At 35.4% G+C, this 23,641-nt stretch overlaps 1 protein-coding gene and 1 pseudogene across 7 annotated transcripts in view; one reads left to right on the top strand and one right to left on the bottom strand.

Moving 5' to 3' along the window:
- CCSER1 (coiled-coil serine rich protein 1) overlaps nucleotides 1–23,641 on the top strand; it is a 1,379,910-nt gene that overhangs the window by 162,554 nt on the left and 1,193,715 nt on the right. The window lies entirely within an intron of this gene.
- LOC309862677 (transcription factor BTF3 pseudogene) lies at nucleotides 16,444–17,455 on the bottom strand (annotated as a pseudogene). Its single transcript has one exon. The product of its transcript is annotated as a transcription factor BTF3 pseudogene (transcript).

Here is a 23,641-nt window from a genome sequence, read left to right as displayed (position 1 = left end):
TCATTCCTAAATTAGAGTAGCTGCTATTACCACTTTTATAGTTTAAGATTTTTATTTATTTATTTGATAGAGATCACAAGTAGCCAGAGAGGCAGGCAGAGAGAGAGGGGGAAGCAGGCTCCCTGCTGCAGAGACCCAGATGTGGGGCTTAATCCCAGGGCCCTGAGATCATGATTCTAGCTGAAGGAAGTGGCTTTAACCCACTGAGCCAACCAGGCGCCCCCACTTTTATAACTTAATACAATGATCATTTCACTTTGCTCTAAAATACCTTTTTATTTTTACTTTTTGTATTTTATTGTTCTAAGCTTGTTTTATCCAACCTGAAACAATATTTTTTTTCTTACTTTTGTCTCTTAGACTCTTTATTATATATATTTATAATTACCTTATAAAATTATGATTTTAGTATTCAACTAGTTGTTTTTAAAAGCACCCTGTGCTTTGTGTGTGTGGCAATGGGAAACACAAAGAAGTTTTTGTCAAGAGAGACTCACATGAATCAGAGCTTGAACAGACATTAAGAGGCACAGGTGAAGCAGACAGAGATACGGAATACCTTCCCAGCTCCTCAGGTCCTCTTCTTTCTTTACATGATGGGCCCTGGCTCAGGTTCTTGGATGAGATTTGACCTGGTGGATGTGTATAATCATGTTATTTACACAGAAGGAGCCATGTCAATACCATTGCTCCATTTTTTTTTTTCCTTTTTGATTGTAGTCACCATGCTGTACATTACATTCCCAGAACTTACTTATTTTATAACCAGAAGTTTTTACCGTTTGGCCACATGAAACATCTCCATTTCATACTCAGTTATGTAGCACACAGGAACATTTTCCATGAGGCCATATCCCATACCTTTCTATATCACAGTTTTATTTTTCATAAGCAAGCCTAGATAATTAGATACATTCTGTTAAAAGCAGTGCAGAGATAAGCTCTCCTACTAGTGAAAACCACTGAGTTGGCCAGTTTGTTTGCTAGGAGGTCTTTCATTAGTACATTTACAATGAGATTATGCCAGGTCTCTTACCGTCTTAATTTCCAGAAAGCATACTCCATCTCCCCCTACAACAGAGAAGTGGATCACAGACTAGCTGCGTAACTCAGGCACTGAGTATAAACTTCAAATGCTCTCCTCAAATTACCCATCCTGTCCTTGACATGCGCTTCCAAAATGTTTGTATTTTTACCCATCAGTCGTCCCATTTCCTCTGACCTTAAGTATATTTGTGTGCTTGCTTGCTTGCTTGCTTGCTTTCAAGATTTTATTTATTTATTTGACAGAGATCACAAGTGGGCAGAGTGAGAGAGAGAGAGAAGCAGGCTCCCTGCTGAGCAGATGCAGGGCTTGATCCCAGGACCCTGGGATCATGACCTGAGCGGAAGGCAGAGGCTCTAACCCACTGAGCCATCCAGGTGCCCCGCTTGCATTCTTTCAAAGTAATCTTTTCTACTAGCTTGTGCGCGCTCTCTCTCTCTCTGACAAACAAATAAAATCTTTTAAAAAATAAAGTCATCGGTGACTTTACCAATTTTCATATTCTTTTTTTTTAAGTCTTCACCTTTTTTTTTTTTTAAAGATTCTTTTTATTTATTTATTTGACAGAGAGAGATCACAAGTAGATGGAGAGAGAGGCAGGCAGAGAGAGAGAGAGGGAAGCAGGCTCCCCGCCGAGCAGAGAGCCCGACATGGGACTCTATCCCAGGACCCTGAGACCGCGACCCGAGCGGAAGGCAGCGGCCCAAACCACTGAGCCACCCAGGCGCCCAAGTCTTCACCTTTCTTAACTTCCCTTCATTTCTGACACTGTTGAGGGACTTGACTTGTATACTTACCACTTCCCCTTTTTGCAGTGTTACCGCTCCTCTCATTCTTTTTCTCCTCCTTCTTTTCTCCTTATAGACTCCTTAATGGGCTTCTTCATATCTACGTTTTAGACACAGCTATTACTTGTATTTGGTCCATGACACTCTTGCCTTCATTTTTCACCTGTCCTATCTGAAAACTTCACATATAGGTGAAGTCATTTGTGGATTCCACATGAAAGGCTGGGAATCTCTATAATAATCAGAAATCTGACAACATCAATAATCATTGAAGAACATATATTGGATTGATGGAAATAGAATGAGGGTTTATGAAAGATCTGTTTGCATAAGGGGAATAGCAGAAACTCCCAAGGACTGAAACTTTAGAGCAGATATAGAGAAATATGCAGAGAAATGTTCAGTGAATTGATATTTGCCTTATTAGTTAATGGCTCCTCTTCCTTCATTTTCTACCATTTATAATACTGTCCTGTTTTTATATACATATATGTCAGCCTCCTTTAAGATATTCCAGAGTTTTTGATTGCCTCCTCTGTTTCTCAAGTCACATTGGGGAAGCAGCAATTACATCACTTAAAATAGGACCTCCTCATTAGAGTCTGTATAATATACTGCAGTAATAAATTCTACCTTCATGGCTATTACCTACCACTATACTTTTTTATTTTTCATATTTTTAAAAAGAATTTTAATTCCAGTTCATTAACATACTGTGTTGTATTAGTTTCAGGTGTACAGTATAGTGATTCAACAATTCCATACATCCGGTGCTCATCATGATGAGTGACTCCTTAATCCCTATCACCTCTTTAACCCATTCTCCTACCCCCCTTCCCTCTGGTAACCATCAGTTTGTTCACTTTAATTAAGGGTCTGTTTCTTGATTTCTCTCCCTCTTTTTTTTTTCCCCTTTGCTCATTTGTTTTGTTTATTAAAGTCCACGTATGGGTGAAATCATACGGTACTTGTCTTTCTCTGACTGACTTATTTCACTTAGCATTATACTCTGTAGCTCTGTCCATGTTGTTGTAAATGGCAAGATTTCATTCTTTCTTATGGCTGAATAATTTTCCATTATATACATATAAATAACCCCTATACACACACACACCATTATACATTATACACACACACACACACACACACACACACACCACATCTTCTTTTTCCATCCGTCAATTGATAGACACTTGGGCTGCTTCTGTATCTTGACTATTAAGTAGTGTTGCTATAAACATTGGGGTGACTTAGTGTTCTTGTATTTTTTTGGGTAAACACCTAGGAGTGCAGTTGTTGGATCCTGAATCTTAGGGTAGTTCTATTTTAACTCTTTGAGGAACCTCCATACTGTCTTCCAGAGTGGCTGTTCCACTTTGCATTCCCACCAGCAGTGCACAAGGGTTCCCTTTTCTCTGACATCCTGTCAACACCTCTTGTTTTTTAGGTTAATTTTAGCTATTCTGACAGGTGTGAAGTGATAACGCATTGTAGTTTTGATTTACATTTCCCTGATGGTAAGTTATAGTGAACATCTTTTCATGTGTCTGTTGGCCATCTGTATGTCATCTTTGGAGAAATGTCCATTCAGGCCTACTGCCCATTTTTTAATTGGGTTGTTTTTTGCGTGTTGGGTTTTTAATGTTCTTTATATGTTTTGGATAATAACCCTTTATTGGATATATCATTTGCAAATGTCATCTCTCATTCCATCGGTTGCCTGTTCGTTTTCTTGATTATTTCTTCTGCTATGCAGAAGCTTTTTATTTTGAAGTCGTTCCAATAGTTTATTTTTGCTCTTGTTTCCCTTGCCCCAGGAGACATACCTAGAAAAACATTGCTACAACTTCTATCGAGAAGGTTACTGCCTATGTTCTTTTCTAGGATTTTGGTGGTTTACTGTCTCACATTTAGGTCTTTCATCCATTTTGAATTTATTTTTATGTATGGTGTAAGAAATAGCCCAGTTTCATTCCTTTGCCTATTTCTGTCCAGTTCTCCCAACACCAATTGTTGAAAGACTTCTTTTCTTATTGGGTAGACTTTCCCATTTTATCAAAGACTAATTGACTGTATAGTTGTGGCTTTATATCTGGGTTTTCTGTTCTGTTGATTTATGTGTTTATTTTCTTGTGTCAGTGCCATGCTGTTTTGATTACTCTTGCTCTGTAATATGACTTGAAGTCCAGAATTTTGATACCTCCAGCTTTGCTTTTCTTTTTCAAGCTTCCTTTGGCTATTTGGGGTCTTTTATGGTTCCCAAATTTTAGAATTATTTGTTCTAGTTCTGTGAAAAATGCTATTGGTATTTTGATAGGGATTGCTTTAAATGTATAGACTGCTTGGGATAGATATTTTAAGTGTTTGTTCTTCTAATCCATGAGCATGGAATATCTTTCCATTTCTTTGTGTCATCTCCAATTTCTTTCATGGTGTTTTATAGATTTCAGAGTACAGATCTTTCACCTCCTTCATTGGGTTTATTCTTTGGTGTTTGATGATTTTTGGTGCAATTGTAAATGGGATTGTTTTCTTAATTTCTGCTGCTTCATTATTGGTGTATAGAAATGCAACAGATTTCTGTACATTCATTTTATGTCTTGTGAGTTTACTGAATTTATTTATCAGTTCTAACAGTTTTTCAGTGGTTGTTCTTTTTTTTGTTTTGTTTTGTTTTTTGTTTTTAAATATATAGTATCATATTTTCCATATGATAGCAGCTTAAATTGAGCAAAAATTGTGGGCTAATATTATGCAAGAAACATGTATTTGATTCTTTAAGAAACTGTCTGAGAATCACACATTGACCACCTCTGTCCTGCTTTGCAGCCTCTGCACCTGCTGTTTCTGCTTTGTCTCCTTCAGAGCTTCCTGTGGATTGTGCCTCAGGCTAGTTCTGGTCCAAAAGAGAAATTTGTGGTGTGATAGTATGTGTGTGACAGGTGGAGTGGGGAGTACTGAACATTTTAGAAGGGAAGAAAACATATAAAATATCTTTAGTTACTAAAACTATAAAAAAAGGTGATAATTCTTAAAATGTAGGAAATTAATAAACAACTTTATGATATTTATTTTTCCCCCAAACACCTTTAAGTGCCTTCTCATCTTTAATATCTTATAAGGATATGCATTTTTTTCCTCTTTGTGAACCTTGTCTAGAATATAATACATTGCTTAAAGATCAAAGAAAGACTGTGTCTCCTAACATAAAAAAATGATCAAAATAAACAAATTTACAAAATAGGAATTCTTTTATGTCATACATGATTTTAACTTTTCATTTTAAGCAAGTAGGGCTTGATGAAAGGAACAATGATTTGGAAAAAGATACAAAATTCTAGTCATTCCTTTCAGCTCATAATAATACTCTACCTATAGAGTTATAAAACTCAGATAATATATTTTATCTGAAAAGTTTCTGCAAATTTTAAGGTACTATACTGATGTGAATGATACTGCATTTTTATTAATAACAAAGATCAAGCAAGAAACCAATAATAATAATAATAATGCCTTTTAAAATAGTCATTTAGAAAAAAAAATATTTTAAAAGCCAAACTCACATTTAAAATATATCTTACAATGGTGTTGAGTTGGCTTTTTAAGCCACAACAAAAACAGCCCTTAAAAAGTTCTTTAGGAGCACCTGGATGGCTCAGTGGGTTAAGCCTCTGCCTTGGGCTCAGGTCATGATCCCTGGGTCCTGGGATAGAGCCTCACATCAGGCTCTCTGCTCAGCAGGGAGCCTGCTTCCTCCTCTCTCTCTCTCTCTGCCAGCTTCTCTGCCTACTTGTGATCTCTGTCTGTCAAATAAATAAATAAAATCTTAAAAAAAAAGTTTTTTATATGTTATTGCTTTATTAGAATAATCTTTTTACCTGGTTTCGCATTTGGTTAGTTTTTGGAAATGGATTACATTTTCAAAATCAATTTATGTTGCTTAGAAAAAAATAGTAGGTACATTTAAGATTTGCATATTTTACTACATTTTTGTACACTTGAATTAGAAAGTTTACTCAGTCTAGTTATTTCTTGATGGTGAAATTAAGAAAAAAGCATTTGCCCTAAAGATGCTGTCCTGGCTATTTACAAAGAAATTTAATTTGCATCCTTTGTTTTTATAAATAAAAAACAAGTTTAACTGCTGTGAACATCCATGTGGACACATATAATTAATCACATTATAATTTGATAATTACTACTTTAAAAGTACCTTCTGATAAATTGCAAGATAATGTTATCCAAAATGGTAATATACACTGATATCAAAGATGTCAAATACTTAAAAATTATGTTAAAAAAATCTATTTATAAAGTACCTTATTTACCTCAAAACAAATTTTGAACTGTAGTGTATTTAGTAATAGTACTTGTCTGTCTGGTCATAATTTAAGATTTTTAAACTTCCGTGAGACAACTGTAACACCCTGAAGTTTTTGCTCTTGTCTGTTTTACTTCTTCATTCTTTTGGAAGAATACACCCCCCAGTAGGGTTTTTAGCTTGAATATTTAGACGGTATGGATTTGAATGGGAGGCAAGCAGGTGTCAGATAATTCATATCATGTATCAGGAACTAGTCGGGGTGAGACAGTATATCTCAGCATGCTGTTCCTTTCAGTCGATTTATGTTCCAAAGAAATGCAGATACATTAATATAAATAGTGATTTTCAGTGAAAAGAAGATCAGCCACTTAGCTATGGTTCATGAATCACAGTGATTCTCTTTCTTTTATTTTTTTAATAATAATAACAGTACATAGAAACTCTCACTGAACCAAGTGGGTATGCGAGTACCCTGATCTTAGAGATTTAACTTGACCCAGCAGTCCACTGGAAGTTGCTATAGCTGAGCAACAAGAACTGAAGTGCTGGGTTTACATTTAGAGAAAGAGAAAAGAACTGTTAATGCATGCTTTTTCCCAGGAGCATTCATCTCTCTAGGAAGTCCTGCATAACAAAAGGGAGTTGGGGCACCATTAACTTTTATGAAGTGATATTATGATTTCTTGAAGGGAACTTACTGTTACACAGTTGGAAGCCTGTAAGGTCTGTTAAGTAAAGAAGTTCAAAGATAAACCTCTGTTGTTCAGTATACAGTTTTGTTTTCTGTGTTTTGATTCAGTGCAGTGGAGTTGAACATAAAAGTACTAAAATCTCCAGCTTTTCATGATTCTTCCCTAGTTGTTGTAAGTAGACCATTAGGTAATTTTAAGGAAATCAGAACATTGACCCGTACAAGTGATTTTTACAGAAATTGGTTTTATTCTTACAAAAGAACAACATAAAATGATTTCCCCATTTTGACACAGTGGCTTTTCTAAAAGTTCCTATATGTAAAAATAATAATTCTTTCAAGATAAAATAGCAAATTATTCTGGTTCAATAAGCAAGTCTATTTCAGTAAAGCAATATACAAAATCTTCATTAAGAAATACTTTTAAAAATACTTAAAAAACCACAGAATTGCATAATAAAATCACAATCAAGTTGCTTATAGTACAGCAGCCCAAACTGAAGAAAAATTCAGAAGATAGTTCTGTTAAATGGACTTACTAGCTGAGCAATATGAATTCTCAGCTGAGCTCAGTGCCAGCTGTGTGTCCAACAAGTGTTAGGTACTGTTTGAAAGGCATGCAGATGTCATGGTGAGCAGGAAGAGGAGGTCTCTTTATTTATGGAGACTTAATTATGTAATATTTAAGAACAAGAAAATACTGCTTTAAAAACAATCTAGATCTTCTGTGAGGGTGTTGGAGTTCTTACATTTAAAAAATACAGGTTCCTTACTTGCAAGGACACCTAACTAGAATAGGACAGAAATTACTGGTTCTGGAATCTGACTATTACAGATCTAAGTTGTGTCAAATAGTGAGCAGTCCATTAACAACTCAGAAAAATAGAATTGAGGGGATATAATTGGCTCTTAATTATTGGTAAGGTAGCACAAAGATTCAAGTAAGAGGAACCCAGATTATTTTGCAATGAAGAAATAAATAAAATTCAGCTTTAATTTTATTAATTACCTCATTCGTGTATTTAGTTATCATTTATTAATTGATGTTTATGTAATTGATTTTTTGAAGCTGTGGAGATGGAGCAAAAATATCAAGAGGGTTGTTGGGGGGAGGGGGTTTGGGAGAAGGGGGTGGTATTATGGACATTGGGGAGGGTATGTGTTTTGGTGAGTGCTGTGAAGTGTGTAAACCTGGTGATTCACAGACCTGTACCCCTGGGGATAAAAATATATGTTTATAAAAAATAAAAAATTATATTAAAAAAAAAAGTTATATTAAAAAAAAAAAATATCAACAGGGTCTAGGTCACCAGGGCTCTTAGGTATAGCAAAACAAAATAGACAATAAGTAAATTATTACAGTAGGATAGTGGCATAAATGAATAAATTCTTGAGTGTTCACAAAAGGTTTCATAAAATAAGTAGTGTCTTAAATAGCTGCTATAAAATGATAATTTTAAAAAATATGACTTTTGTACACAGGTCAAAGATTTGTTCTAATTAATCTGTCAGGGAACCAGTGAAAATTAGAGCTATTCAAATGATATCTGAGGAACAGGTTATTTATAGGAAGTTTAATAAATATTAGAATAAGACTGTGATTATAAACCTGATTAATGTCTTATAGTGCAATAAACTCATATTTCAGATTATCTTTTTTACAAAAACATTTGTATCTCTATTGGGCACAAATCTGCTTATTAACATGTAACTTCACAGAGTCTGTGCCCTTGATTAACAGCAGATGACAAAATCAAAATCAGGACAGTCCCCTTGAGAATTATTTAATCTTCCAATAGACATTAACAAGACATGCAATCATCCTCTTGGCCTTATTCCTAATATTTGGATATCTTTTTCTTAACATTGCTCTTTTAGATCTTAAGTATTTTTCCAAAGAGTACTGTAACATAGTATTGTATGCTACCATATTATAAACATTACTACACCATATTTATGATATAATTATTATATTAAGATTATTGATTTCAGTAAAAAGGCTGATCGTGGTGGTTGTTTGTTTTTTTTTTTTAATGGACTTACTATTTGCATTCATGCAGTAGGAGATGTTAGTTAATTTGTGTTCCTCCTTGAGCTTAGGGTACAGAGTAACTGCTATCTAGAACTGTCATTAAGAAATGTAGGACTAGATCTTTTAAAGCTTTTATTTGCTTTCTAGAAATTTCTAGACTAGAAATTCTAACCTGCTTCTCCATTAGATATCACTTGTAGTAACTATAAATTTGGCTAATTCCTTTCTTCTGAGGTCTCCAAAATTTGTTAAGGTCCCTGTCCTTCCAGAGATTAACTATATTTAACAGTGCAGTTCTTTCCATGAGACTCTGAGACCCTATTTTTTGAGAACCTGACTTCTGATTTACCTTTATCCAGATCTCAAAGAGTTGCCCTCCTTTTTAGTGGGCACACAATTTTAATTAATTTGAGCTCTTAACTCCACAGACAAAAACTCTTAATAAGTCAGATTTTCTGTTGTCTCTTTTCAGGAGATACTAGATCTCCAGCATCAGTGGAGATAGTAAATGATCAGACCATTAAATTAGATGCCTCACAAATAAGGATTTATTGATCATATAAAACTATACTCAGGGGCTCACATATACACAGGGGCTTCCTAGACCATGTTGTTGAAACTGGCTTAGGTCCATTGGTTACTAGTTCCTCACTTGGGTGTAGAAAGGAGCATAGCTGAAGCTATGACTTAACATAGGGTGCTTTCTCAACTATATAGTTGTATCTGGCTTAGTGGTTTGAGACCAGACAGACTCAGCAGGAGTTAGATAAGAAAGAAAAAACAGAATTTGTTAGCAGCAAAAACAAACAAAAGGAACCAAACCGACCAACCAAACAAAACAAATCCATTATAAAACCAGGAGAAAGAAAAAAAAAACAGAAAAACAGAGTCAGCAAAGGTAAAATACTGTTGTCACTTGGGAATCACTTTGGTATCCAAGACAGGACATGCTTGGCCTCAAACAGACTGTGAAGTGAATTCTCTAACAATGCAGTTTAATCGATTCTGGCATGTGAGTCCACTAGGATATCTCAGTGGGTTATCTAAAGGTACAATTTTCCAAAAGTTTAAAACATTTCAGAAAGTTTAAAAGTTTATACAAATATAGATGGGGCAAGAATCAAAGATTTACTCAACTAATTAAGAGAAATTAGTAAATTGTTTAAAAAGCATTAGAAATTAGGTATTTATAGAAATTTAATAAGATAATGTTAGAATAAGATTACAAAATTGAATAGAAGACCAGCTAATGATAGTTGTCTTTAGAAGAAGAATAAATGAAACAAGATGGGATTGGGAGGGAGACTAACCATAAGTGACTCTTAATCTCACAAAACAAACTGGGGGTTGCTGGGGGGAGGGGGTTTGGGAGAAGGGGGTGGGATTATGGACATTGGGGAGGGTATGTGCTTTGGTGAGTGCTGTGAAGTGTGTAATCCTGGTGATTCACAGACCTGTACCCCTGGGGATAAAAATATATGTTTATAAAAAATAAAAAGTTAAAAAAATAAATAAATAAATAAATAAATAAATAAAACCTTTAAAAAAAAAAAAAAAGAAGACCAGCTAATGTTCTACAGGGCAATAATCCATTATCAGCAAGAACATTTGTATCTTTACTGGATGCAAATCTACAAGTTACCATGTGACTTCACTTAGCTGCAGCCCTTAATTAATAGTAATAGTAAATAGCAAAATCAAATAATACTATAATGTTCTACAGAATTCAGTAATTCTTGGCAGAGCATTTTAAAAATAGTTTAGTGTGTAGTCATCTTTTTGGCCTTGTTTCTAAGTTTTGGATAATGGTACTTAATACATCCATTAAGTGAGCACAAGAGAACAAAAATTTAGACTTAGAGCAATTCATGAGTAATTCCGTCAATGCATAAAACATATATGTGAGGCCAGGAATTTTGAATTGAAGGTGGAATCTGATAGGGGGAGAGACATAAGGCAGAGCTAGTCAGAGAGAGTTACGTATTGTATAACAGAATTTTGTAGGAAGTTTTAAGTAGGATAGTGCAATGAATATGTGTGCTTTTTAGTATTATTATCCACGTAATTTTAAATGGATTAATTGAATTCAGTAAGTGGTTGTAGGTTATAGGGATAAATACCTTACATGAAAAAACGAATGTTTTTTATTATTGTATGAATGCAAAATAGAATATTACTTTTTTTGTTGATATTTGAGGTAAACTTTTTATATTCCAATCTGGTTGAGAGACTTCTAAATTAAATTCTCAGCATTTCATCACTGCTTCTATTTTACTCATCCAGTTATGTATTAAGTTTTACTTTTGCTTGTTTCTTAAAATTGTATAATTAAAATATGTCCGTTAGTGAATGATTACTGAATAATTATTAACTTACCAATTAAATCTTTTATGGGGAATAACGATAAAGATACTCCCAGGAGAAAGCAAAGCACTGAGTTATGCTAATTTTAGCTATTTTTCTTTACTTGGCAATTGGTTTACCTTTCTCACATTATAAAGTATATAATTATACTCAGTCATAAAGTACCATAATTTATTAGCTATTGAAGTCACACAGCCTAATTTATGAATAATCCATTTCCTAAGCAGGCCAGTTTTTTCATAATCGCTATCCAAACTGCCAACTTGTATAATATCCATGTAACTTTGTGCACGGGGTAGTGTGAAAAGTGGCATAAGGTAATAAGAGCAATTTATAGAAACAGAAAATCTTGTAGCAAGTGGTCGTTGGTTAAGTGGTCCTTGTGAATGTAGGGATTGATACTCGTATTGCATTGAAATTAACAGTGTTATTTTGTTTTGTTTTTTCTGTGTCTCATTCTGGAATCTGCTACCTTCTTCAGAGTGCATTTTTATTTTAATAAATGTGGTAGACATGAAGGAACAAGGGACCAGAGATGCAATCTGTTTGAGCTGATTGCATGATTCTCCTTTAATCAAAATGATGTGCCATGATTAAGAAAGAAAAATTAACTGTCAACTAGACTTCTTAATTGAAGCCACACTTTTTCTGAATCATTTTCTTAACCAGTTCAGGGAGTGAACTTGAAGACACCAAACGAGGTAATTAATGATGGGTGGGTTAGAAATGAGAAATACAAACAATCGTGTCTGAAAATAAGGAGGATGTAATGATTATATATAAGCTTGCAGATAATTATTATTTTCAAGTATTTATTCTTAGGGTGTGTTCATATGTTTTTCCTGATGCCTTAAAACATCAGGAAAATTTTTTTAAGCACGAGGAGTGCTTTTTATGACTATTTTACCTATAATTTTCATAATTAAACATTTTATAACTTTTCCCTTCTCTTTTTTTCAACCGTATCAATTTATTCCATAAATTAGTTCATATTCAGGGATAGGGAAATTGGGAAGTTTATGTTTATTGGGACTTTATTATGTATCATGGTTTACATGGTCCCTTTTCATGTGAGGACTATTATTTCATGTTTACAACTCTAAGAAGATTCTGTAAGAGCTCTCTGTACTTTTATTGATTGATTTATTTTTTTTCCTTCCAAGTTTTTTTTTTTAATTCCAGTTAGTTAGCATACAGTGTAATATTAGCTTTAATGGGTAGAATTTAATGATTCATCACTTACATACATCCAGTGCTCATCACAAGTGCCTGCCTTAATACCCATCACTTATTTAACCCATCCCCCTACCCACCTCCCTGCGCTCCACTCCTTTTGTTCTCTATAGTTTATTTAATTTTAACTAAATTAAAATTATAGTTTAATTTTAACAAATTAAACAAACATTTAATTTGTTTCTTAAATTCTGAGTCTGAGTAATACCATACGGATTTGGCTTTCTCGGACTTTTTTATCTCACTTAGCATAATGCACTCAGCTTCACCCACATTGTTGCAAATGACAATCTCATTCATTTTTATGACTGAGTGCACACACACACACACACACACACACCCCAAATCTGCTTTATCCATTCATCAGTCAGTGGACATTTGTACTTGTTCCATAATTTGGCTGTTGTTGATAATGCTGCTATAAACATTGGAATGCATGTCTCCCTTCAAATCAGTATTTCTGTATCCTTTGGGTAAATACTTGGTAGTGCAATTGCCATGTCGTAGGGTAGTTCTATTTTTAACTTCTTGAGGAAATTCCATATTGTTTTCCAGAGAGTATTTGCACTTTTATTAAATGGCTGTTGTCCTTAAAATTCCCTTTTTCTTATTGAACTAAATTCTGTCTTCTTCAAGTTTGTATCTAGTTCTCTGATGCTGTACACAATTCTAGTCTGTCAGATATTTAAAGCTTTTTAGAAGTATTTATGGCATTTTAAAAAAATAGGCATAAAATCTATAAGTTCTTTCAATATGCAGAACCTTACTATTTTCTCTATCCTTTTTATAGTCTTTTTTAGCGAAAATATCCACTGGTAAATGGCATAAATCACACATAATCTGCACCCTGAGTAGAGTGATACTAATATATTCTTGCATATTAGATTCTGGAATTTCTTTAAGTTGAAAATTACGTATTTTGTTTCCTTCTAAGAGATTTTTGGCTCCAAACATAGACCTTTCACTAAATGATTATTTTGTCTATTGGCTTGATTAATTTAACTGAGAGGGGTTACTGAGTTAGAGGGCCTGAAGCCAAAAGTAAAATTATTTATTTTAGTTGTGTAGATTTGGTTAAAGATTTCTCCTTACGATAACTGATATGGGAAGTGATATTCCAGATTACAAATTTAGGATTCCATGTGTGTCATATAAGAAAATATAAAATGAGTTAAAAACACTTACGACCAAATTAAACTAACGATTCTGCTTTCATTGGTACAATATGGCTAATCTCAGCCAGTGTTTATCTCAGTTCTTGGAGTTAATTTTAAATAGTTGGTTTTAAGTAAGAATTACAATAGCCTGTTAAAGACTTTGAAAAAAAATCTGTAAATTCCTTATTGCCCATATCATTATGCAAGAAGAATGACATCATTCTGGTTCCTATCCTTCAGGATATGTCCCCTAGATTCATGTCTTTGAGCAGAGATATTGAGCAGAGGAGTTTACTTTGCTCAGATTGTCAGGAAAGTAGTCATTTCTGATGATATGTGTGTGTGCACTTTGCTGAAGTCGGTCCAGTGTGTGGAAATACATATGGATAAAACAAGTGAATTTGGAGGTTATTATTTTTTTGTATAAGATTTATTGTAAATACCCTCAATAATAAGTCCAACTTTTGCATTCATCATCAACAGCTATAACTGATATTTATTGTGGCTCCAAGGCTAAAATCAAAAGTAAGCAAGTTATAGATTGTTTATTGATACAGTGTTGTAAAATGCTAGACATGTGTAATGCTCAGCTCAGGAAATGAGAGAAAGTGGAAAGAAAATAGAACTTGGAATTAAAAGATCTGGATTTAGGGGATGCTTACTCTCTTGTATTTTGACATCTCTGAGCTTAAAACCCTATACGTTTAGTACCTTTTCACAGAGTGGTTGTGAAAATTAAAATCGAGTTTAAATTAAAACTGGGGTATGTGTCAAGAAAACCATTACCAGCCAAATGAAGCTCCTGGTGTTTGTGAATGTGAGAGGAAGACCATTATAGTGAAGGCCAGCTTTCCAGATCTCAAAGCACCACTTCAAATCAGCATTGTTAGAATAAACATTCAGCTATGGTAGCCAGCAGCCTTGAGCAGCAGTGGGCCTCCCAGAAGCCAACCCAGCAGCCAAGGCTGTAAGCCAGGGTTTTCTAGTATAGTAATAAAATCACCCTATTGGTTGTTCAGAGCTTTAAACTGAAAGATGTGAAGTTAAAATACTAAATACAAGGAGGTCCTTGAGACTCTTCCTACCAGAAGACCCTATACCTGGTCTTTCAGTTCGAACTGATACTGAGACAGTCTTGTCTGGCTTTCACAAGGAACCCATCTCTTGACTGATTTTGTTTGTAGCATTCTAATCATTCCAGTTACCAATGGCCCTCTCATGAACTGTACCTATGAGGAGTATTCTGAAGAAAAGATTCATAGCAGCCATACTCTCAGTTTTGAAGGGGGACAACTACTTTATTGATATTATAAAAATGTACTAGAAGCAGAAAGAAGGGAGGGGAAATCTGCACCCAGATGAGGGCAGTGGTAAGCAGTAAAGGAGCAAAAGACAAAAAGTTATGTCAAATCAGGTACTTAACAACATCCAATCTCATTACCTGGGGAAGCCCCGTGGAGACAGCCCAGCTGGAGTCCCCAGTGGAGTGTCCTCCCTTCAGGTGAGACTTCCAATTGACCATCCCCATAAGGGCCATCTTATAGGGCAAATGACGGGGTCTGAAGTTAAACATTTGTTTGCCTACGTGCGAGTTGAGTGAGCCGCATTATGTTACTTCGTCTACACCTTCAAAGAGCCTGGGCTAGGTGTGCTTGCCTCCCCTCCCAGATTCCATTCTCGGGGACCAGCCCAGCCTGGAGCAGGAGGGGATGGAAAGCAAGATTTATAGCTCTTGGCCTCTAGAACAGAAGGGCCAGTTCTGACTTTAAGGCCAGCCAGTGTCAAGTAATCAGGCTCCTGAGATCACTTACGCAGGACATGTCTCACAAATAACATTCTTTAGCCTGCCTGGTATGTGCAGGTCGGGGTGGTCATTTTGCAGGACAAATCACAGAAATCTCCATTCATACAATCAGGGGTGCAGAATGAAGGAAGCAGGATTGGGTGTAAGGATAAGTTGCACTATGATGCACTACAGCAGAGCCTTAGCTGACCCTATAGTGACCTCTCAGGCTGAGATGGTCCTTCCTGTTTGTCCGAAATTGATGCAATTGGAAGCAATCTCTGTACTTTCACATTGACCGATTGATGCAGGCTGCCCTTAGAAGGGGTTATGATCTGCTTTGGCAAAGCAGCAAAGGCTGAGAGTTGAGGCCAAGCTCTGAAGAGGGATTCAGTTGAAAGCTGTCTGTTGTCCAAACCTAGCAGCTGGGGGTACTCTTAAAAATTGTTAAGGACCTGGAATAGCTTTTGTTTTTGTGCATTGCATCAATTATTACTTACTTCATTAGTAATTGAAACAGATATTTGAAAAATATAATAGCACTAAAGCCATTATATGTTAAATAAAATAATTTTATGAAAAATAACTATTTTTCCCCCAAATTAAAAAAAAATAGCAAAGACAGGGGCATGTTCTTATATTTTTCCAAATGTCTTCATTGTCTGGTTTAATAGAAGACCACTGGGCTCTGAGATCTGGATCTCTATCTTTTACAGTATTTTGCTTTGTAAGTACAGTGAGCTTCCCAGAGACAAGTGGCTGGAAAAGGGTACTTCCCTTTTCCTGAACTAAACTAAATGAAAGGTTTAGTTAGATGTGGTATCTGAAATAATATCAGTGAACTTTTCATACTCCAGATAAATGATTCTGCTGATATTCACACTTAATTTTTGTGAAGCTCCTCTTCTCTCATTACTCTTCAAACATGTCATGTTCACGTCCAGTTCTGGAATTTGGCTCATCTTGTTATCCTCCCTTTCACGTGTCTGATACCTTCCTCTTCACTTAACGCCTTCCTACTTTTTTTTTTTTTTTAATATTATACGGCCATTTAAAATCTTTAATCAAATTTCACCAAAGATTACCAGCCATATTACATGCCATGATTAGCTTTCTATAAACATCTTTGCTTTCCATGTACAAATCAATGTTAATGAAATAAAAAGAAAAACCGTATCCTAGGCAAAGAACTTTATTAATCTTGTTTCAAACTTTATTCCCAGGCTTCTTCAGCTTAATAAGCTGCAAAGAATGAATTGTGTATAAGCAAAAACTGAAAAGAGCTGCAGTGTCCAAGGGGCTTGGGCTTGAAAATATTAGAGATCTAGATTTTATCAGATCCATGAACAAAATTTTAAAAAGCAGTCATAATATAAAATAGCAGCTCCCAGTAACTTCTTTAAGTTTTATCTTCTTCAGAAGTTGACTCAATTCAGTTTGCTTCATTCAGGGAAGCTTCATCAAAATTCTCCACAAGATCTGGAAGTTCATCATCATCATCCTCTCCGGTAGCAAGTGGTGCTTTTCCATCCACAGATTGATTGGGCAGAGCTTCAGCCAGTCTTCTTAAACTAGTCAGACTGTCTGCACCAAGTTGGTTTAAGATACTGGGTAGCATTTCTGTCAGCTGCTTTGTCTCAGCATGGCCTGTAATGGTGAAAGTGTTCGCTGCCAGCGATGCCTGAACTTTGGGGTTGTTAAAGTGGATCACTGTTCCTTGGTTTGTGAACATACTCACTTCTTCAATACCAGAGATATTGTTTACCCCTAACTTCTTTAAGGAGAACTGAAGTTTTTTATCATCTGCTGTAGCTGTTCTATGAACCACCTTCTTCTTTCGGCGAGCAGTTCCTTTCCCACCAATGCGCACTTGTGCTTGCAGCTTGGTGAGTTTCTCATGGTTCATGATAGTTTCTTTCATCTTGTTGGAGCGGAAATGGGACCGCATGGGGGCCTAGGGTTGGCGCTCAGGGGGTCTCGGGCGGACCAGCTGAGATTAGGTGCACACACGCGGGGACGCAAGATGGCAGCTAGAGGCCTTCCTACTTCTTAATACATGTCTAATTTAAGTCTTCTTTCCCTTGTAAAACTCTCGTTGGATATTCTAGCCTTTACTGATTTAAACTTCTACTTTGATTTTCTGTTACACTGGTAGTTTATACTGTATTGCTCATTTACTGATAGCCTATGAGGTTTGGTAAAAATAACTTCACAGTTTTACAGATATGGAAACGGAAGTACAGAAACAGTGAGTAGCATTAAGTAACAAGTCGTAAAGTAGTAACTGTAAGAATGAGCCTGGAAAACCTGACTCCAGGGTCCATGCTAGCAATTAGTTTGTTTGTTTATGTATCTGTTTATTTTTAAAGATTTATTTATATATTTTAGAGAAAGAGAGCTTGAGGAGCAAGAGGAGGGGGGGAGAGAGAGGTGCTGTAGGATTTCATTTCCTTCAGTGCCTGTGGTTCTTGATCATGCTGCTTGGAAGAATGAAGAGATAGACCAGACAAAGTGTGGTGGGCAGCAAAGCAAAGTTTATTAAGCAATAGTACAAAGGTCCCAAAGAGGGAAGGGGCCTGGGAGAGTTGTCACCAGAGTTTCTAAACCTAGGGGTTTTTATTGGCTTGTTGGTAGGCCATTTTAATCTGGTTAACTCTCCATGGGCCTGACACCCAATCAGGTTTTTTGCCCACGAACTCATATACCTGTACGGTGGGGAAGGGTGGAGGGCTCCTTTCAGGTTGGTGTAGAATTCTTTCAAGTTTGGTTTCTTCTTTGGGCAGGGTCCCTTGTCCCTGCCCACTTTCTTCTGACTGTCCTTCATCAGAGGGAGAGAGAATCCCAAGCAGACTCCGCATGAAGCGTGATGCCAGCCTTGGAGCTCCATCTCACAACCCAGAGATCAGGATCTGAGCCAAAGTCAAGAGCCATGTACTTAGCAGACTGAGGCACCCAGGCACTGCTGGAGTCCATGCTTTTGGTCCCTACTTTAAAGGAAGAGGAAATGAATGCTCTTGATTTTAGAGCTTGAGTTTTTGGTAGTTGAATTCTTTTTAAACCTGACACTGTGAGCTTCAGAAAGCACTGATTATTCACTGATACTATATATCTAGATTAGCTGATTAAGCATTACTTAGAATTCTTCAGTCATTTTAAGCATTAAAACTCCAAGGTTCACTCTGAATAGCAAACCCTTCTCATGATAATCAGTTACACAAGAAAACTCTCCATTAGGTTTTAGCTATAAGCTGTATCATCTTACTTTGTAATTACTATCTGACAGACTTCTGTAGAACTTTATTCCTTTTCTTTAGTACCCTTATATCAGTTTATGATTATACATTTATTAGTGGTATTATTTGATTGACAGTATTCTCCCACACTGGACTATAGACCTGGTGAACATAATGATTTCATTTCATGATCACTACTGTGCCCTCAGCAAGAATAATAGTGCCTGGAAATTATGGTATATTCAACAAGTATGTAATGATTGAATAACTTAGTCTTAATGGAACCCTTAGTTTTCCTTTTTAACATCAGGAGATTAAAATATCTCAAAATATGTGTATACTTTTTTTTTTAAATGCTACTTACTCCTTAATGGAGATGCTGTTGCACCCTATTTTTAGAAGTTTTCACCATTAACTCTTGTTTTTGATGCATTAAGTTTTCTCTATTTTTATGAGATCATACAGGGTTCTTATATATTGAAATTTGGAGGTCTGAGTATGCTTCCAATTATCAGGAATGTAAGCTAATCAGTTTAAGAAGATTTTACCTATGCTTTTCAAGTTATTTTCTGATTGTATTTTCTTTTTTTTTTTTTTCATTGCTTTTTATCTACCTTACGTTCTTTACTTCCTGCTTTTAAAAAGTCTGCAATTATATTGGCATCTTGGTTAATAGAGTGAGTGCGAGCTGGGGGAGTGGCAGAGGGAGGAGAAGCAGACTCTCCACTGAGCAGGGAGCGCAGTATAGGACTTGACCCCAGGATCATGACCTAACCTGAAGGCAGATGCTCAACTGACTGAGCCACCCAGACATACCACTAGTGTCTAGTTCAAAACAGCAACTTTCTATTTTCATTCTGTTATACCTTACACAGGAAAGGTAAGCAAAATATAAAAATGTGCCATCTTTTGTAAGGAAATAAAAATATTTCATTCCAATTACCTTCCAAAGACTTGAGCCTTGTTTATTGTTTTATCTTTAAGCATAGTACTGAGTCAAGGAAAGTTCGTTGAATTTAACTTAATTGACTACTTTCTGGCTCTGTACTCCATTTACAATGAAATACAGTGAACTATGACAGTGACAAAGGCTCTCCTGTTATACCTATGTTCACTGATAAGCAGATATTCCACATGAGGTATACATCTTATTATTGTATTTACATCATAACACGCTCTAGGACTAACCACATAAAGTAATAAAATAAGATAGTATAGTGATTTTCAGTTTGTAGACTATATATTCCTGGTATGTAATATAGTTTCTTCAGGAGTCCTGAGTAAAAGCAGTGTCTATTGAATAAATAAATAAACCATGTGCATCCATGTGCTTCCTAGATTTGAAATGTTTGCTCGGGCTCCTGGGTGGCGTAGTCAGTTAAGTGCCAGACTCTTGGTTTCAGTTCAGGTATTGATCTTAGGGTCACGAGATAAAGCCCTGCATCAGGCTCCACGCTCAGTCTGCTTGAAATTCTGTCTCCCTTTCCCTCTGTCCCTCTCTCTCTCCTAAAATAAATAAATCTTTAAAAAAATGTTTGTTGTAACTTTTCATAATACACGGTTTATATATTAACATAGTTTATAACAATCCTTTGGGGGAGAAGAATCCTTTTCCTTCTCTAGAGCTCCAGACTAGTATACCCTACTGCCTACTTTTCTCTGGTTACTCATGACAAAAATCTTAAAGTCATCCTTGTCCATATTCCTCTTGTGAGAAATTTCATTCACAAATTCTTTTTTTAAATTTTATATATATAATATAATATATATAGAAATATTATACATATTTTATATATTTATATACATATATACCATATATACATATATATATACATACACACACATATATATGTGTGCGTGTATATAATTTATGTGACATGCAGAATCTGACCAGTTTTCATCATTTACATGTTTGGAAACACTACCATATTTCTAACTTACCTTTTTGGCTAGATTATTGCAATAGCCTCCCAACTGTTCTCCTTCTATCTGTTCTCTTCTTGCTCACCTGTAGTCTTGTTTTCTTCATGTTGCTAGAGTGATCCTCTATAACTAAATTAAATTGTGTTATGTGTGTTCATAACATTTTCCACTGGTTTCCCACTTACCCAAAGAAAAAGCAAAGGACTTACACTGGCCTAAGTTTCCCTAAATGACCTTGTTCCTTGATTTCACTTTATAATTATTTTTTCTACTGTGTCTTTTACTTATTACTCTGCTAGCCACTCTAGCCTCCCTGATTTTTCTCTAACTCGTCAAGCAATTTCTCATTTTGGTTTTTTGTACTTGTAATTCCTGCTGCCTGGAACACCTTTCCTCCAGGTTTTTGCCTGTCACCCTCCTTAATTATTTCTTTTGGATTTCTGCTCAAATATCACCTTATCTTGGGTCATCCCTGACTATTCTGTGTAGAACACTTTTCTTACCCTCTGGATCCTCTTTACCCTGCTTAATTTTTTTTCTCTGTATCACTTATTACCATTTTACATATTATGTATTTGTTTACTTGTTTATTGTTGGCCTCACCCCATACTTAAATAAAAGATCCTTGAGGGCATGGACGACTACTTCTTCTTCTTCTTCTTCTTCTTCTTCTTCTTCTTTCTTCTTTCTTCTTTCTTCTTTCTTCTTCTTTCTTCTTTCTTCTTTCTTCTTTCTTCTTTCTTCTTTCTTTTTTTTAATGAAACATCTCTAAGGCACTAGTACAGAGTCTAAGACCAAGAAGTCATAGAATACATATTAAATGAATGGAAGAAAGAAGAAATGAATAATTGAGGAGATGAAGATTTATGAGTTTGTATAACTCCTCCTCCCCCTTTCAATGGTTTAATGCCACTAGAATAAGAACATGCTAAAATAGACTTTTTCTAAATCAGCAAATTACGTATTAATTTCTGGTGGCCACACAAAAGGGGAGTTACTGCAGGTGGTTCAAAATACACATCCTGGGCGCCTGGGTGGCTCAGTGGGTTAAGCCGCTGCCTTCGGCTCAGGTCGTGATCTCAGGGTCCTGGGATCGAGTCCCGCATCGGGCTCTCTGTTCGGCAGGGAGTCTGCTTCCTCCTCTCTCTCTCTCTGCCTGCCTCTCTGCCTACTTGTGATCTCTCTCTGTCAAATAAATAAATAAAATCTTAAAAAAAAAAATACACATCCTAATACGTGAGGCTCCAACTGTATTTTCTTATTCTAAAATATCAATTTACATTCATCCTCAAGCACTCAAAGTAAGGGGAGTTTTACTCCTTTATTCTTTCCTAGTAAATTTCCTGTGTAACAAAAGAGGCTTTTGTTTAAAAAAAAAAAAAAGAAAGAAAAAAAAGGTCCTCAGAGAAAGCTGCGCTATTACTCAAATTGTTTCTGTCAAATTGAATTTCATTTGTGAATTTGTGGTAGTTTAAAACATTCAGAAATCAGACATTTTGGCATAGTTTACAGATTCAGAGGAAATTATAATTATGGCAGTTATAAAGCAATGAAAAAAATTAAAAGCTGTCAAATCGGCTCGGGTGCATATTGCATAGTTTGTAATTTTGGACTCCCCGTAATTCAACTAATTTAACATGCCAACTTTTCTGTACTTTACAACTTGGCAATTTTGAGCACTTTAATAGATTTCTTCTTTTTTATTTCTAACCATTCCCTTAAGATTCATGGATGTCTCGGAAATACTAATATCATTCAGAGTATACTTTCCATTAATTTGAAATTTCATTATGAACTGTAGTATTCATCCATTACAGCCCAGTGGTATTTCTCAAAATGAACATTCGATTTATCTTGGAACATTGAAAATATAACCAAATGATTGGACATATTTAATGCTAAAGAAGTTTTGAATGAATTTACAATATGTGTTTGATAAAAATTTTAGCATATGATTTGAAAAAATGCTCAAGACTCGAATATCAGTAATGGGGTTTTATTGTAAAGAGTTACAATGTATCAAAAGAGAAATTGTGCATATTTCCAAATAGAATATAATTTTGAGAATGTTGCTGTCATACGGGATCGACAATTTTATGCCCTTTTGGAGGGGAGGAGGAGATCGCTTCGTTTTAATGATCATCTGAAATATCTGTTTCTTACATGTAAACTTTTAGCATTTAATGGCCTGGGTAAAAAACTTTTCCATTTTATGATGCCTGTCAGGATGTTTAGACACAGAACTGAGTTTCTTTTTTCCTAGGCTAAAATAGACTTATTATTACACTAAATAAAGTTAAAAAATTCTCTCTCATTTGAGAATAATTTATTTGACCTGAATATGCTTTAATCATGGAGATCAAATAAGACTGAGAATTAATGGATAGGAAAGAAGCATAGAGTATCTTACAGAATATTTTATTATAGAATGTCTAACTTATATGCATAGAGAAAGCAATAAAAAACACTTCTACATCAATTATCTAGCTATAATTTTAAAACCTAGGTTGTGGTAGAATTGTAATTAGCTGGCACTGATCTGTTCTTCTCATGATTACCTCCCCTTGAAATACAAAGAAATCTGGTTCATCTTTAGTTCCAAGATGAATTATTGACTAGCAAAGTAAGACAGCAAATTATTTTCTTTTAAATGCAGATAGTGTAAGATCTGAATTTAAGATAACAGGCAAGTGAATGAGGATGTTAACCGAAAGAACATTTTGTTTTCTGTTTTTTTTTTTTAGACCTAGAAAGGTTCACATTGAGTGGAGAATGGGTTACAACAATTTAAGTGATTCAGGATCTAGTACTTTTGTGCTAACAGAGAGGCTTGATATCACGGCATATATGAGGCCTCCACACTTGTCCTGTTCTTATTGCCACCCGGCTTTGTTGTCCCATCTCCCACCATCTTGCTTTCCATACCTCATTGTAAATTTCCAACATGTATTACTACTTCCCCCTTTACCCCATCCTCGATTGTCACAAGGTAACTGCCTATCTTTCTTTCCACCAAAAAAAAAAAAAAAAAAAAAAAAAATGGAGACTCTGGGAGTGCAGCTCATTCC

This window comes from Mustela nivalis (genome assembly GCF_964662115.1).
Source record: "Mustela nivalis genome assembly, chromosome: 4".
NCBI classification, from domain to species: Eukaryota; Metazoa; Chordata; class Mammalia; order Carnivora; family Mustelidae; genus Mustela; species Mustela nivalis.
The sequence above is the reverse complement of the archived record's forward strand: the minus strand, read 5'-3'. Positions and strand labels throughout refer to the sequence as shown.